This window comes from Suncus etruscus, chromosome 6, assembly GCF_024139225.1.
Source record: "Suncus etruscus isolate mSunEtr1 chromosome 6, mSunEtr1.pri.cur, whole genome shotgun sequence".
Classification (NCBI taxonomy): domain Eukaryota; kingdom Metazoa; phylum Chordata; class Mammalia; order Eulipotyphla; family Soricidae; genus Suncus; species Suncus etruscus.
In genome coordinates, this window is record NC_064853.1 from 68,270,351 (window position 1) to 68,285,398 (window position 15,048).

Here is a 15,048-nt window from a genome sequence, read left to right on the forward strand (position 1 = left end):
TTTAACCAATATTAAACATCATAATTTCAAACCCACTTTGGGAAGTGAAATAATCAAATGGAAAATAAAAATCTCCAAGAGGAGAAGAAAAGTAACTAAACAAGCCATCAAATTCCATGACATGCAAAAACATATAATCTAACAGGGAATTTTATCTTTATAAAAGTCCATACCAAGAGGCCAGAGGGATACCACAGTGGATAGAAAACGTGCCTTGAATGAGGCCAACTGGGTTCAATCCCCAATGTCCCATCTGTTCCCCCAAGCCTGCCAGGAGTAATTTCTGAGGGCAGAGCCAGTAGTAACTCTGAGTGCTTCTGGGTATTACCCAACTGTCCTCCTCAAAGCCTTTAACAATAGACAAAAAAAGGTTAAAAAGTAATTTATCTTTAGGTATGAAGCAAGGGTGAATAAATAAACATAAAAATAAAACCGAAGAACAAGTATTAATTAAAGAACAAAGAAGAGATGAATTAGAGCAGAAGTAAATAAAATTGAAATCAAAAAAGCAATTCAAATGATAATGAAAACCCGAAGTTGTTTCTTTGAAAGGATCAATATGATTGAACCTATTAAGAGACTTATAAAGATAAAGAAAACCCACCTCCTAAAATCAGAAAGTTGGGGCCTGAGAGGTAGTTCAAAGGGTAAAATGCTTTTATTGTATGTGGCTGCCCTTGTCTCAAACCTGGCACTACATGTGGTTCATCAGAGCCACACTAGGACAAATTCTTGTGCACAGAGTTAGGAGTAATCCCTGAGCACAAATGTGGCTAAAAAGGAACCAGAAAGCAAAAGATTATGCTAATATTTATAATGAGGCCCAGTTGAGAAGAAACTCTTCTTTCAGAAACTCTTGCAACTTTCTTCTAGGCTAATCTCTTGACCCTATTTGCATTAGCCATTATATCGTTGATTAAATTGTGTATTCTACCTGTCTAGACTTTTTTGTTCTATTTTTGTTTGTTTGTTTTTGATCACACCTGGCAGTACTCAGGGGTTACCTCTGGCTCTGTGCTCAGAAATTGCTTTTGGCAGGCTCTGGAGACCATATGGGATGCTGGGATTTGAACCACCCTCTGTCCTAGATAGGCTGTATGCCCTACAGCTGTGCTATCTCTCCAGATGCTGTATAGATTTTCCAGACTCTAAATAGACTTTAATAGCTACTTTGTTGTTCTATGCCCCACTGAAAACAAGTAATAATGTATTCAACTTCAGTGGTTCAAAATTAGTTTGCATAGCTTTGGAAATGCATAATGTTTTTAGATTTTTAATGGTTCTCAGCTATCTTAGTGAATGTTCCCCAATTGCTGTGATGTTTGATTGAGTATATTATTTAGTAACTTATTCTCAAATTATGTATGCAAAATGTTCTAATGCCTTTGTCTACAGAAGTCTATGGAAAGGAACTTGGATAATATGGACTCTTATTACAATGCTCCTTATAAGAATGTCTGGCAAACTTATTTTCAAACTATATATATAAATATATATATATATATATATATGCTGAAATGTTCTTATGATTTTGTTTAGAGAAGTTTATGGAAAAGGGAGTTGGAAGCTATAGACTTGAAGTTGTTTTCAAATAATGTATATCTGCAGAAAGGTTCTAATGTTTATATTCAGATAAGTCTATGAAAAAATTGTGATTTGTATAAGACATAGATATGAAAAAAGCTGATTGTTTTGGAAATGATGTATGGAAAATTTAATCTATGACACATTTTACAGCCAAGTCTACCCTTACCAGCAGTGATTCTTAGGATTAGAAATTTCCTCAGCATCATACTAACTGTTAAAGGAATAGAAAAGGTGAATCGTTATGACACCCTGCTTTTACTCAAAACAAAGTCTTTCTGCCAACTTCCTCTTTCCTTTCACCTATCCCTTAGATAAGCAAAAGTACACCTGTATTTCACTCAACCCTCCCCGCCCAGTTGAATTTGTATTGGGAAAATAAAGAGAGGTTTCAGTTTTTGGGTTGGTGTGCAGAGAAGCCACAAGGTGAGAAAATAACCCAACTCCAAGATTCTCTTCTGACTGGCTTGGTTAATTAATTCATATGCTTCCCTGCTTCAGATCCATTCACCCAGGGTTGGAAATATGGAGCATGGGGTGATTACACAATCTATCCTCTTTGTCCACAAACAAGTGACTGTATAAAGAAACTATGGTACATATTCACAATGGAATAGTATTTGGCTTTAAGAATAGATGTGGTCAGACAATTTGTTGCTGTATGGATGAATCTGGAGAGTATCATACTGGTTGAAATAAGTCACAGGGAAAGAGATAGACATAGAATGATCTATTTCATATATTAGATTAAAAGAAAAGGAGTAGCGGCATGACAAATGCCAAAAGACAACAGAACCTGAGAACTGGTCTGAGTTTCTCACCAAAGATGGGGATGAGGGTGAGTGGGACATTGGAACATGGATGAAGTGAAACGGATGCACTGGTGGAGGTTGTGTTTTATTATGGTGTATTATGTATGATGAAGGAAAGTATTATGTATAAAATCCTACCAATAGCATGCTTATATTCCACAGTAACTGTTATTTTTTTTTAAATAAAAAATACTTTTCATTAAAAAATAAATAATTACAAAATGAGATACCTGTGTCCCCCTCCATCCTTTTATGTATGTTGATTTTTCTAGTTTAATACAATTATAATTGAAAAAGATGCTTGATAATATTTTAGTGTTTGATATTAATTAATTAATTAAGGCTTCTTAAAAATACTTCTTTTGGGAGCCAGAGAGATAGCCCAGCTGTAGGGCATTTGCCTTGCAAGCAGCCAATCCAGGACTGATGGTTGTTCGAATCCTGGCATCACCATATGGTCCCCCATACTTCCAGGAGCGATTTCTGAGCCCAGAGCCAGGACTAACCTCTGAGCCCTGCCAGATGTGACCCCAAAACAAACAAACAAACAAACAAAAATCTTCTTTTGTGTTTTGATGTATCATATATGTCTTTGTGTATATCCCATGTGCACTCATGAAGAATATATATTGATTTCTTTTGGATAGATGTTTTTGCATGTGTCTTCAAAGTCCTTATTTTCAAATACTTCTTTTAAAGTTATTATGTATATTTTATGTTGGGTTTTTTGTCTGCATATAATTTGTTGATTTCCATACATTGTGTGTTGAAAACCTTACAATTATTGTGTTGCTCTTTATTTTAGTCTTTGAGGTCAATTAATATTGCTGTGAATATGTAAATGCTCTTATGTTATATGCATACATATTGACAATTGTATTTTCTTCAAGAATTGTGTATTTGGGGGCCAGAGAGATAGCACAGTGGTAGGGCGTTTGTCTTGCAAGCGGCAGACCCAGGGCCAACATTGGTTCAAATCCCGACATCTCATATTGTCTCCCTGAACCTGCCAAGAGCAATTTCTGAGCACAGACCCAGGAGTAACCCCTGAGCACCACTGGGTGTGACCAAAAACAAACAAACAAACAAAATAACAACAAAATAAAGAAGAATTAGATATTTGGTCAATATATCATATTCACATTTGCTTTTAGAATAATTTAAATTAGATAAGAGTAGCATTGTCTTATCTTTATTATTATTATTGGCTTAGAAAACTATGTCAAACTTTTAATATGACTTTTCTATATCATATTTTTTATATCTAAAGATCTTTTTTGTATGTTTGTACTGACATGATCATTTGACTTCTTTACTCCCCTTCTCAATTGTCTGCCATTGTTTCATATAACTGTTGTTTGTTTCCATCACTGTATAAGTATTTGCTACCATGATCAATATTTTGTTATTTCATTTTCTTTTCATGTAAAAGTTCTTCCAACACTTATTTTTGAGTGGGTTTAGAAGCATTTTTTTTTCTTATTTGAGCCGTCCCCGTGTTGCTAGGTGCTTATTCCTGGCTTTCTATTCAGGGATTACTTCTGGTGGTTTGGGGGGGACTATATATAGTTCTGGGAAGATTTAGTTGCATTTAAGATAAATACCTTACCTCCTATTCTATCTATTTGGACCCATGAATATTTTAAAATGATATCTGAACTTATTTCTTTAAGATTAATTGAAATCACCTACATCTGTTAACTTGGTTATAATGTTTCTTGCCAATTCTTTGTTATTTCCTTCGATTCTTTATCTTAAAGTTTGCCCCCTGGAGAGATTAATTTGTGCCATTATATCTTATTTTTTGGTAATATTTTTCTGAAGCATGTTTCTGCTTGTACATCTGGATTAACTTTTTGGTTTTTGATAGATGATAGTATGACTTTAATATTCCAATTCTCCTTTGTTTCTGTGGACATATGGGGAAGGGTAGGTCAATAAAGATGAGGAGATGGGAAACCTCAATGATTCAGTTACAGTGTTGTCAGTGTTGATGGAAGGGGATAGTTTAGAAATTTGCAGGCTGTCTCCAGTCACTCTTGACCCCTAGATCTGTCAAAAATCTACCTTGCAGTTCTCCATCTCTATGCCATGGCACCATGGCATACTATTTTATAATAAAGGGGAAAGGGAAGACAGCCAAGCCTGTTACAGATACTGGAATAGTCTTTTACTTCTGTCTAAAATTAGATTTGTATAATCTTGACCTTTTAAGTGACAGATCAGTTCTAGCCTCAGAAATGGCCATTGGTGTTCACTGCCACTGTGAATCTTTTCACAGATTGATCCCAATGAACCTAGATTATACATATCCATGTGTCTTTCAGGCACACTAGGATGAGCAAGTATGAGGATTTTTCCATGATATATAGTTGATTTCATTTTGCACTTCATCAGCTAGATTTGCTGGTGGCTTACATTTTTTCAATGTAAGTCCAGAATGATGATGAACTTTAATCATGATAGTACCATTTAAACATGCTACCAGTCATGCTATAGTGCCCTCATAGTGTACAAATTATCCTTTATCCCTTGGTATTAGGGTGAAAGTGTAGACTCTGTTTTTAGGTATCTTCTACCTTCACTACATCATGATTTATTATGTAATAATAATTTTTATCATTAATAATGCATAAATAAATAAATCAAGTGTTTTATATAATTTTATCATTCATCCATATTAACATTTTATGTTATGATATAGACCATTTATCTGGTTGGCTTACAGACACATGAAAAAATACTCATCATCACTTATCATTAAGAAAATCCAAAACAAGTTACAATGAGATATTATCTCACACGAGTGAGAATGACATATATCAAAAATACTGGGAGAAATCTATGTTGGTGGAGATTTGGTGAGAAAGGAACTCTCATTCATTGCTTGTGAGAATGTTATCTGGTTTCACCCTGGTGGAAAACATAATAGAGGGTTCTCAATAAAGTTAGAATTGAGCTGCCATCTGACCCAGAAATTCTACTTTTGAGTATCTATCCTCAAGAGAGAAAAAAAACACTCAAGCAAAAGGAAGTATGAACATCACTTCAAATTGCAGTACTCAGTACAATAGTTAAGAGTTGGAATCAACTTATATGTTTAAAAAATGTGAATCATGAAGATATGGTACATATATGCAAATAAATACTAACCAATTGAAGGAATAATGTAATCATTTAATTCACTGCAACACAGATGAAACTGGAAGGTGTCATGTTAGATGAAGTAATACAGAAGGATAAATGCAGACTATCATTTATATTATTTTATATTTATTTTATTTATTTAGAATAAATGCATGAGGAAATGCATTGGTTTAAATGGGATTGTCTAGAACACTTTTACCCTAGAGTATAGTGAAGAAAAGAAACAAAATAGAATGAAAGGTTGGTGAAGGCAGATATGAAGTATTGGGGGAAAGAAGTCAAGGGAATTAAGGTACATTGGTGGTGTTAAGAAAGGAGAGAACTGGGGCCAAAGAGAAAGCATGGAGGTAAGGCCTTGCATGAAGAAGGACAGTGGTTCAAATCCTGGCATTCCATATGGTCCCCCAAGTCTGCCAGGAGTGATTTCTGAGAGTAGAGCCAGGAGTAACACTTGAGTGCTGCTTTGGGTGTGACCCCCAAAAAACAAAACAAAACAAAAGACAAAAAAGAAAGGAGAAAACTAAATACCCAAGCCACAGAGTCAACAGCAATTAAATCATGAAACACAAACTTTAAAAACAAATTTAAAAGGTGACTTTTAAATAGCATGTGGTAAAAGGTATGATGTGGACTGTTTAACACTGGTGGAAGGAGGTTGAAACTAGTGCTGGGATTGGTGCTGAAACATTGTTTAAAACATTATCTAAAACTCAAATATGTATATATTTGTGCTTTAAATAAAAATGGAATATTAATCCAATATGAGAATAATTGATAGTTTTACAGTTTCACAGTAAAATGTAAAAATTAAAATCAAATTAAAATGTTTAAAGTTCAAAATAAGGTAGTAAACTATAATTAATTTTCTCTAAGTGATCATATATTTAAAATTATTAAAGATGAAAATTGATTGTTTTAGGGCCCAGAGAGATAGCACAGCGGCGTTTGCCTTATAAGCAGCCGATCCAGGACCAAAGGTGGTTGGTTCGAATTCCGGTGTCTCATATGGTCCCCCATGCCTGCCAGGAGCTATTTCTGAGCAGACAGCCAGGAGTAACCCCTGAGCAATGCCAGGTGTGGCCCAAAAACCAAAAAAAAAAAAAAGAAAGAAAGAAAGAAAATTGATTGTTTTTAAAATTGTTTTAATTATTGAATCAATTTTAAAGAAATGTATGTCAGAAAGAATGGAAGAGTTATCAGAGTTATTGTTTAAGGTAGCCCATGTGCTCTTCTTATGGAACTGGATATGCATATGTTCCCTTGTTGGTGATGTTTTTGAGATTACAAAAATTTCACATATTTGAGTGTGGTGTTTTCAGGGGGTCACATACTTTAATAACTGTGCTTGTACATGTGTTTTTTGGTAGGCACAGTCATTTAGTTGTAGGGCTTATGCTCATTTTGATAATAGCATTTTTGAGAGTTACTCTAGTACACACACACACACACACACACACACAAACACTCATCAGTGGTCACTCTCCGTGACAGTACTCACACAGCTTTATTATGACATTTGATAGGGGCTTCTGTGGTTTTCATATGAGAAACATGTACTTGCAATTACTCTGTTGCTATTTGGAATGTCTCATATTTCAGAGCTGCTCAGACCTTATGTAGTACTAGAGTTGACAGGAGGGATAGAACTAAAGGCTTCATGCTTGATAGGAAGGTGTTTTTAACTACTGAGCCAATTAAGGATTTATGAGCATACATTTTCCAATAAGTCCTGGGTCAACCAATCTAATGAATTTCTAGGAAAATCAGAAGATCAAGATTTGAAGAATGTTTTAAGCCAAAAATATTTTATCAATTCAGGTAGTGACATTGTGAATACAAATACTCACAAATGGATGTTCCTTTCTTTTGTTGTTGCTACTCCACTTAAAAAATACTTAAATGAGGGACTGGAGCAATAGCACAGTGAGTAGGGCATTTGACTTGCATATGGCTGACCCAGGTTCAATCTCTGTTATCCCATATGGTTGCCTGAAACTACCAGGAGTAATTTCTGAGTGCAGAGCTAGAAGTAACCTCTGAGGACCATCAGATATGGCCTACAAATCAAAACCAAACCAACAAATAAATAAAAAGAATAAAAGGTTGCCTGGATTCTTAAAGGCAATACAGGCTCTACAGTGAAGTACAATGAAGGCACTACAGAACTCATTTTATATGTATTGTTCAAAAATGTTAGAAAAATAATCACCATAATTTTGATTCCCTATTATCTTTAAAGAATTTAAACATTTTGTCTATTTTGAAATAAGGGTGAAAAAATGTAACTAAAATATTAAGATGGCCAATACTTGAAACAGAAAAGGTGTAGTTTTTGAATTTTAGGACTTTCCAAAGTAGAAGAAAGTCTTCCTGTGGTCATTCACTACCATAAGTTATTGGGTATAGGAAGGACATGCCACGAACCCTGATTTCTAAGCAGTTCTACTACCTAGAAGGGCATACACACTAGTCATGATAACATGGAAACCAGAGTAGAGATTTCTTTTTTTTTTTTTTTTTTTTTTTTTGGTTTTTGGGCCACACCCGGTGACGCTCAGGGGTTACTCCTGGCTATGCGCTCAGAAGTCGCTCCTGGCTTGGGGGACCATATGGGACGCCGGGGGATCGAACCGCGGTCCGTCCTAGGCTAGCTCAGGCAAGGCAGGCACCTTACCTCTAGCGCCACTGCCCGGCCCAGAGTAGAGATTTCTAAGCAGTTCTACTACCTAGAAGGGCATACACACTAGTCATGATAACATGGAAACCAGAGTAGAGGTTAACATATGGAATTTTCAAAAAAGGAACTATTTTCTAGGAAATCAAGGAAAGAAAAACAAAGTCAGTAGAGTTGTTAAAAATTTACAAATGCCTGCATTTAAATGGATACTAAAGTTTTAAATTAGAAATCATAATTATAACCCAAAGCTTCATTTAGTACAGGGTATTTTCTTTTCTTACATTCCAGAACAATTACTTAGAAAATTACTCTTTATTTTATTTATTTTTTTTTTTTTGGTGTTTTCGGCCACACCCGTTTGATGCTCAGGGGTTACTCCTGGCTAAGCACTCAGAAATTGCCCCTGGCTTGGGGGAACCATATGGGACGCCGGGGGATCGAACCACGGTCCATCCTACACTAGCGCTTGCAAGGCAGACACCTTACCTCTAGCGCTGCCTCACCGGCCCTGAGGAAATTACTCTTTTATTTTAACTAATAGAAACAGAATGCAAGTTTGAACCCGAGTTGTAACTCAGTGATAGAACATTTGTCTTCATGTGTAAGCCCTGGGTTAAATTTTCTGCACTATCTGGTCTTCTTGCACTTCAAGGAGTGACACCTAAGCACCAAGTCATGAATGTTCCTTCCTTAGCAGCATGTTGACCCCAAACAACAACAAACACTAATTAAGTTTTTAAGTGTTTATATGTTTATATTGTGGGACCTGAAAGCAAACTGGTGTTATATTAGAGTGTGGGTAGAGAGAGAAATGAAAGATATCACATAACACCGAAAAGTCACCTTTATTTCCTTAACAGTAATTTCAAATTTTACTAGGTGAACCAGTTCTATAGCTGTTGATATTTTTGGAAAGACAGCTTTGTTCCATTTTAATTTTATTTCACTAACTTTAAACTTGTGACACTAGAGATTGAGAGATATTTACTAAGGCATAATGACTCTGGTGCAGCCAAACAAGGATCTTCTTTTCTCCAAGAGGAGGTTGCCAAGTGATTAAAACTGATTTGCTCCTCCTTAATTCTTATGGGCTTCCGATGGTAAAATGGTAAAGATTAGTTGCCAAGTTATCCCAAAAACAAGTATCAAAAAATTTTTTCTGATTTTCACTGCATACATACACTACCTTATTTTTTATTTCTTCTGTTGTTTAGTGAGAAAAACAATTCTTCTATTGCTTAGTGAGAAGACAATTCCTGTTTATTCTACATGGAGCCACTCTGTTATATGGTGGTTTATGGTATTTTATGTGTTTTAATTTTTACATAAAACAATGTCCAAGACAATTGTCAGTCTTTCAAGAGGTTTATGATGTTGAGAGTGATCCAGATATCTAGCAATGTCTTCTTTAATGCCTGGACATTAATACAATTTGCAAGCTACACATGAAAATAAATAGATCAATCTTTGGCTTGTAGAGCTGCTAGATTTGTGAATGGCTGATGGGAAACATCTCAAATTTTACTAGTCCACCTTATTGTACATACCACTGATGCCACCTACAGTAGGTTACTTAGCAAAGCAATTCACTAAGTCCTGCAGACAAAATTGTCCATTCAACCTTCTCTGGTCCAACCAAGAGCATTGATGGTTAAATTCTTGCATAAATTCCTATAGTATGAATTTTGAATCAGGACACCAGGTGTGCACAAATAACACTGAAGTTCAAAGCTTGTATATGCAATTCCCAGACTGAAGCACAATTGTTTGTAGCCTTTAATGGAAATTATGTTTTCTAAAGTTGATACTAAAATAAAATTAATATTTGCACACTCATTATATGAAAAAATTCAGGATTAAATTTATGTAGCCGTTTGTTCATATTTTCATTAACTGATCACCACACTACATCAATTAACTGGATAAATTTTGTAGTTAATTAATAAATTTTGTAGTTAATTATATATATGTGTATGTGTTATTGACTCATTTACACTGAACTCACATCCAGTGGAACTATAAATAGAACTTCAATGAACTTCCTTTTTCTTTCTAATGTACATCATAGTATGCTTAAAAAAGTAAACAGCACTTTGGCACTTTATAATGCTTTAGCATCTTATAAAACAAAGAAAGTACAAATGTAGCCACATGCCAAAATTCAACAAAAAAGAAACTGTGAGTTGAAAACAAAAAGTGATAGACTCACCTTATCTAACTTGAGATGGGATATATAATTGAAGTAACTATGTGTATCTGCAACTCATGAAAATATTGCACATGAATTTAGGTATTTTGGGGGAATTGAGGTTTTTATTTTTATAATTACTTTATTTAAGCACTGTAGATATAAAATTGTTCATGATTAAATTTCTGTCACAGAATGTATACCACCCTTCACCAATGCACATTTCCTGCTACCAATACCTGTTTCCCTCCCACTCACCACTTGCCAGCCTTTGCTCTCTCTCACTTTCTCTCTCTCTCTCTCTCTCTCTCTCTCTCTCTCTCTCTCTCTTTTTGACACTGTGCTTTGCACTAATGTTAATGAAGGGTTACCATGCATAGCACTTTATCCCCTTTCAGCAATCCGTTCTTGAGCAGAGTAGTCAGTTCCAACTATCACTATCATATTGGACCCTTCTCTACCCTAACTTCATTCACTGTTCTTTGTGGCAAACTTCTTTCTGTAGTCTGGTCCTCCTGGCCCTCATCTTTATTGTCTTTGGATGCAATGACCATACTATCTGTTATTTTTCTTATTTCCCACAAATGAGTAAAATTATTATAGAATAATACTTCACTCCCTCTATCTCATTTCACTCTGACTCATTTCACTCAGCACAACACTCTTCATATCCATGTATAAATAATTGTCATAACTTCATTTTTACTAACAGCTGTGTAGTATTCCATTGTGTAGATGTACCACAGTTTTTTTTTTCACCACTTATCTGTTCTCAGGTATTTCTGTTGTTTCCATATTCTGGCTATTGAAAATAATCTGTGATGAACATAGGAATGCAGAGGGCTTTACTGCATGGTGTGTTCCTAAGATATATTCTTAGGAGTGGTACAGCTGGTACTGCTGGATCATATGGAAACTCAATTTATAGATTTTTAAGAAATATCCATATTGATTTCCAAAAAGAATGGAGCAATCTACATTCACTCCAGCAGTGAATGAGAGTCCTTTTCTCCATGCATACATGCATGCATTGGTTGTTCTTATCATTTGTGATCAATGATTCATTCTCTGTGGTGTGAGATGATATCTCATTATTATTTTGATTTGAATCTTCCTGATAATAAGTGATGTGTGGAATTTTTTTATATGCCTTTTTTGTTCACCTGTATTTCTTCTTTGAGAAAAATGTCTCTTAATTTCTTCTCATTTTTGTATGTCATTGATCTTCAGATATATGACCAATTAATCTCTGATTAAGGGGCAAGAAATACAACAGTGGTCCTCAAACTATGGCCTGCGGGCCACATATTGTTTTTGTATCTGTTTTAATTCTTCATTGCAAAATAAGATATATGCAGTGTGCATAATAATTCGTTCATAAGTTTTGTTTTTACTATAGTCAGACCCTCCAATGGTCTGAGGGACAGTGAACTGGCCCCCTGTTTAAAAAGTTTGAGGACCCCTGAAATACAATGTGGAACAAAGAAAGGCTCTTCAACAAGTAATGTTGGGAAAACTGGTCAACCACTTAAAGAAAAGTATGCCCAGTATTTTCTAGCACCTTGCATAAAAATCAAATCAAAATGGATTAAAAACCTTGATATTAGGGCTCGGAGAGATAGCACAGCGGCGTTTGCCTTGCAAGCAGCCGATCCCGGACCAAAGGTGGTTGGTTCAAATCCTGGTGTCTCTTATGGTCCCCCATGCCTGCCAGGAGCTATTTCTGAGCAGACAGCCAGGAGTAACCCCTGAGCAATGCCAGGTGTGGCCCAAAACCAAAACAAACAAACAAACAAACAAACAAAAACCAAAACAACCCAAAACCAAAAACAAAGCAAAACAAACAAAAAAAAAACCTTGATATCAGAACTCAAACTTTAAGATACATGGAGGAAAATATAGGCAGAACACTCCATGACTTTGAGACTAAAGGCATGTTTAAGAAAGAAACACCATTGGCCAAGTAGGTGGAAACAAAGGTAAACAAATAGGACTAATTAAACTAAGAATATTCTGTACCTCAAAGGAAATGGTGACTAGGATACAAAGACTACCCACAGAATGGGAGAAACTATTTACCTAATAAACATCTGATAAAGGATTAATATCTAAGGTATACAAGGTCTGGTAAAGCGTAGTAAGAAAAAAAATTCTCATAAATTTTAGCTAGATGGCCAAGTCTCAAATATGGAGTTCATGAACAAAAAGATGGCATACTTTAAATTACATACATCAGAACAATAGGGAAAAGAGAATTAATTTTTTCTGACTAATAAAAACAACATATTGGAAATATATATAAAAACCTGATTTCTTAAATTGTAGGTCATACATGGAATTGTAACTTTGAAATATTGTTTTAGCTTTTTTATTTTAGTTTGTTTTCTATTCTTTTCTTTCTTTTTCTTTTTGACTTGCGTCTAGAAAGACAAAGACAAATTTATTTTTTGAGCTGGGTAACTTTTAAGGGGTCTTTTTCTATTCTTTTTTGAGTCACACCACTTCTGGTGGATTTCTCCTAGTGGTGCTTGTGGGACTAGATGTGGTGCCACCAATCAAACCTGGGTCAGCTGTATGCATGTCAAAGGCTTTAACTGTATACATTCTCCCTGTCTTTAACTGAGAGTTTTGTCTCGTTTGTTTTTTGAGCCTTACACATTCAAGGTTAGGGGTGATTCCTGGCTCTATATTTAAGGATCATTCCTGGCAGTGCCTAGGGAGCTCTGAGCACAGCCATCAAACTTATCAATCAATTAATATGCATCCATAAAGAGATAAATATTTGAAGAATGTAAACAGGCAAAGCACAGACAGTGGGCCTTTCCTTTGATCTCCATACTAAAGGTGACCATTCATTATTATTATGTACTATTATACATTATTATTATGTATTTGCCTTCAAAATGTTGTTCATGGGCACTGCTATATGTTGTCTACTTCGTCAGAATATATCTTATAAAAATAATTTTCTCTGTAGTTTTGATTAACTTAATAAAGGCTTTAAGACAATTTTTAAATTTTGATTATTCAGGTAAATTTTTTCATATTTAGTAATGTTTAATACATAAAATAAAGTTTGTTACAGCAATAAATAGAAAGACCATTTCTAAGGCTTTGATCTTGGCTACCCCAAAGAAGGACATGGTAACTATTTTTGAATGGATCTTTATAATGTGCATTTTTTTCCTATAGAATAGGCACACAGACGTAGAATCACTAAGAAAATTAATATATTGTTCAAATCTTGATAATCTCTTGGCTTGTATTGGACTGGACAGATAGTTCAACAGGCTGGAGTGTATACTTTGCATGCCAGGGACTCAGATTCCATACTTGGCTCTTCAAAGTTCTCTGACTCTCCAGCCCCAGGAGCACTGCATAACTATGGGTATAGCCTCTTATTGCCTTTTATATAATACAGAAATTTATCATTTGAAGGCCCATATCTTTTTTTAAGAGTGGTTCAAAAGTTGAGCAAGAGGCCTTTCAAACAATCATAGTGTATCTGAAAACTTTCTGTATTCAAAATCCTTACTCATCAAATGACCTCTGTCTTGATGTTTTTTGTTTTTTTTTTTTTTTTTTTTTTTTTTGGTTTTTGGGCCACACCCAGTAACGCTCAGGGGTTACTCCTGGCTATGTGCTCAGAAGTTGCTCCTGGCTTGGGGGACCATATGGGACACCGGGGGATCGAACTGTGGTCCGTCCAAGGTTAGCGCAGGCAAGGCAGGCACCTTACCTTTAGCGCCACCGCCCGGCCCCTGTCTTGATGTTTTTAAGTCTGCAAATATATATCCAGATATTCTGAACACCCATTCCAGAGCCAGAGTAATTATCTACTGTCCCTGGGTGAGGCTCAGTTCAGGTCTCCTAGGGGACAGACCTTGATCAGACTACCTGACACTGAACTGACATAACAATAATATGTATTATATAATGATATGTGTTATATATTATTATAATATCATACATTATATAATATGTAATTTTTGTACACACATTTTACATATACATTACATATATAACTATTTGTACATATTATAATACATGTAGTACATAATTAAATTGCAATATATTTTATTATATATTTTATATATAATATATAGGAATATATACCCCTAAAATGTTGGGAAAAATAAATAGGCAATATTGGAATAGTACTTAGCACATCGGAAAAAATATTATCATTACTTTTCTAGTGTATATTAGAGTAACTGTGAGCTGTTATAGAAAACAAATCCCTCTGTTTCCATTTGCTTATTTTTATTCTTTGTATGAAAGGAATTAAATACAGGGTGTCATCCATGAAAAGCATGTGCTCTACCATTGAATCTTCTCAATTTCTGATTTTTTTTTTGGCCACACCTGGTGATGCTCAGAAGTTGTTACTCCTGGCTATGCGCTCAGAAATCACTCCTGGTTTGGGGACCATATGAAATGCTGGGGATCAAATCGAAGTCTGTTCAGGATCAGCTGCGTGCAAAGCAAATCCCCTACTGTGCTTTCTGCTCCGGCCTCAAATTCTCCACATTCTAAGAATGTTTTAGCTGCCAGGCCATTAAGAATTGTCAGAGGAGCCAGCATGAAAGTACATTAGTAGGGTGCTTGTCTTTCAGGGTGGCTGATGTAGATTCAATCCC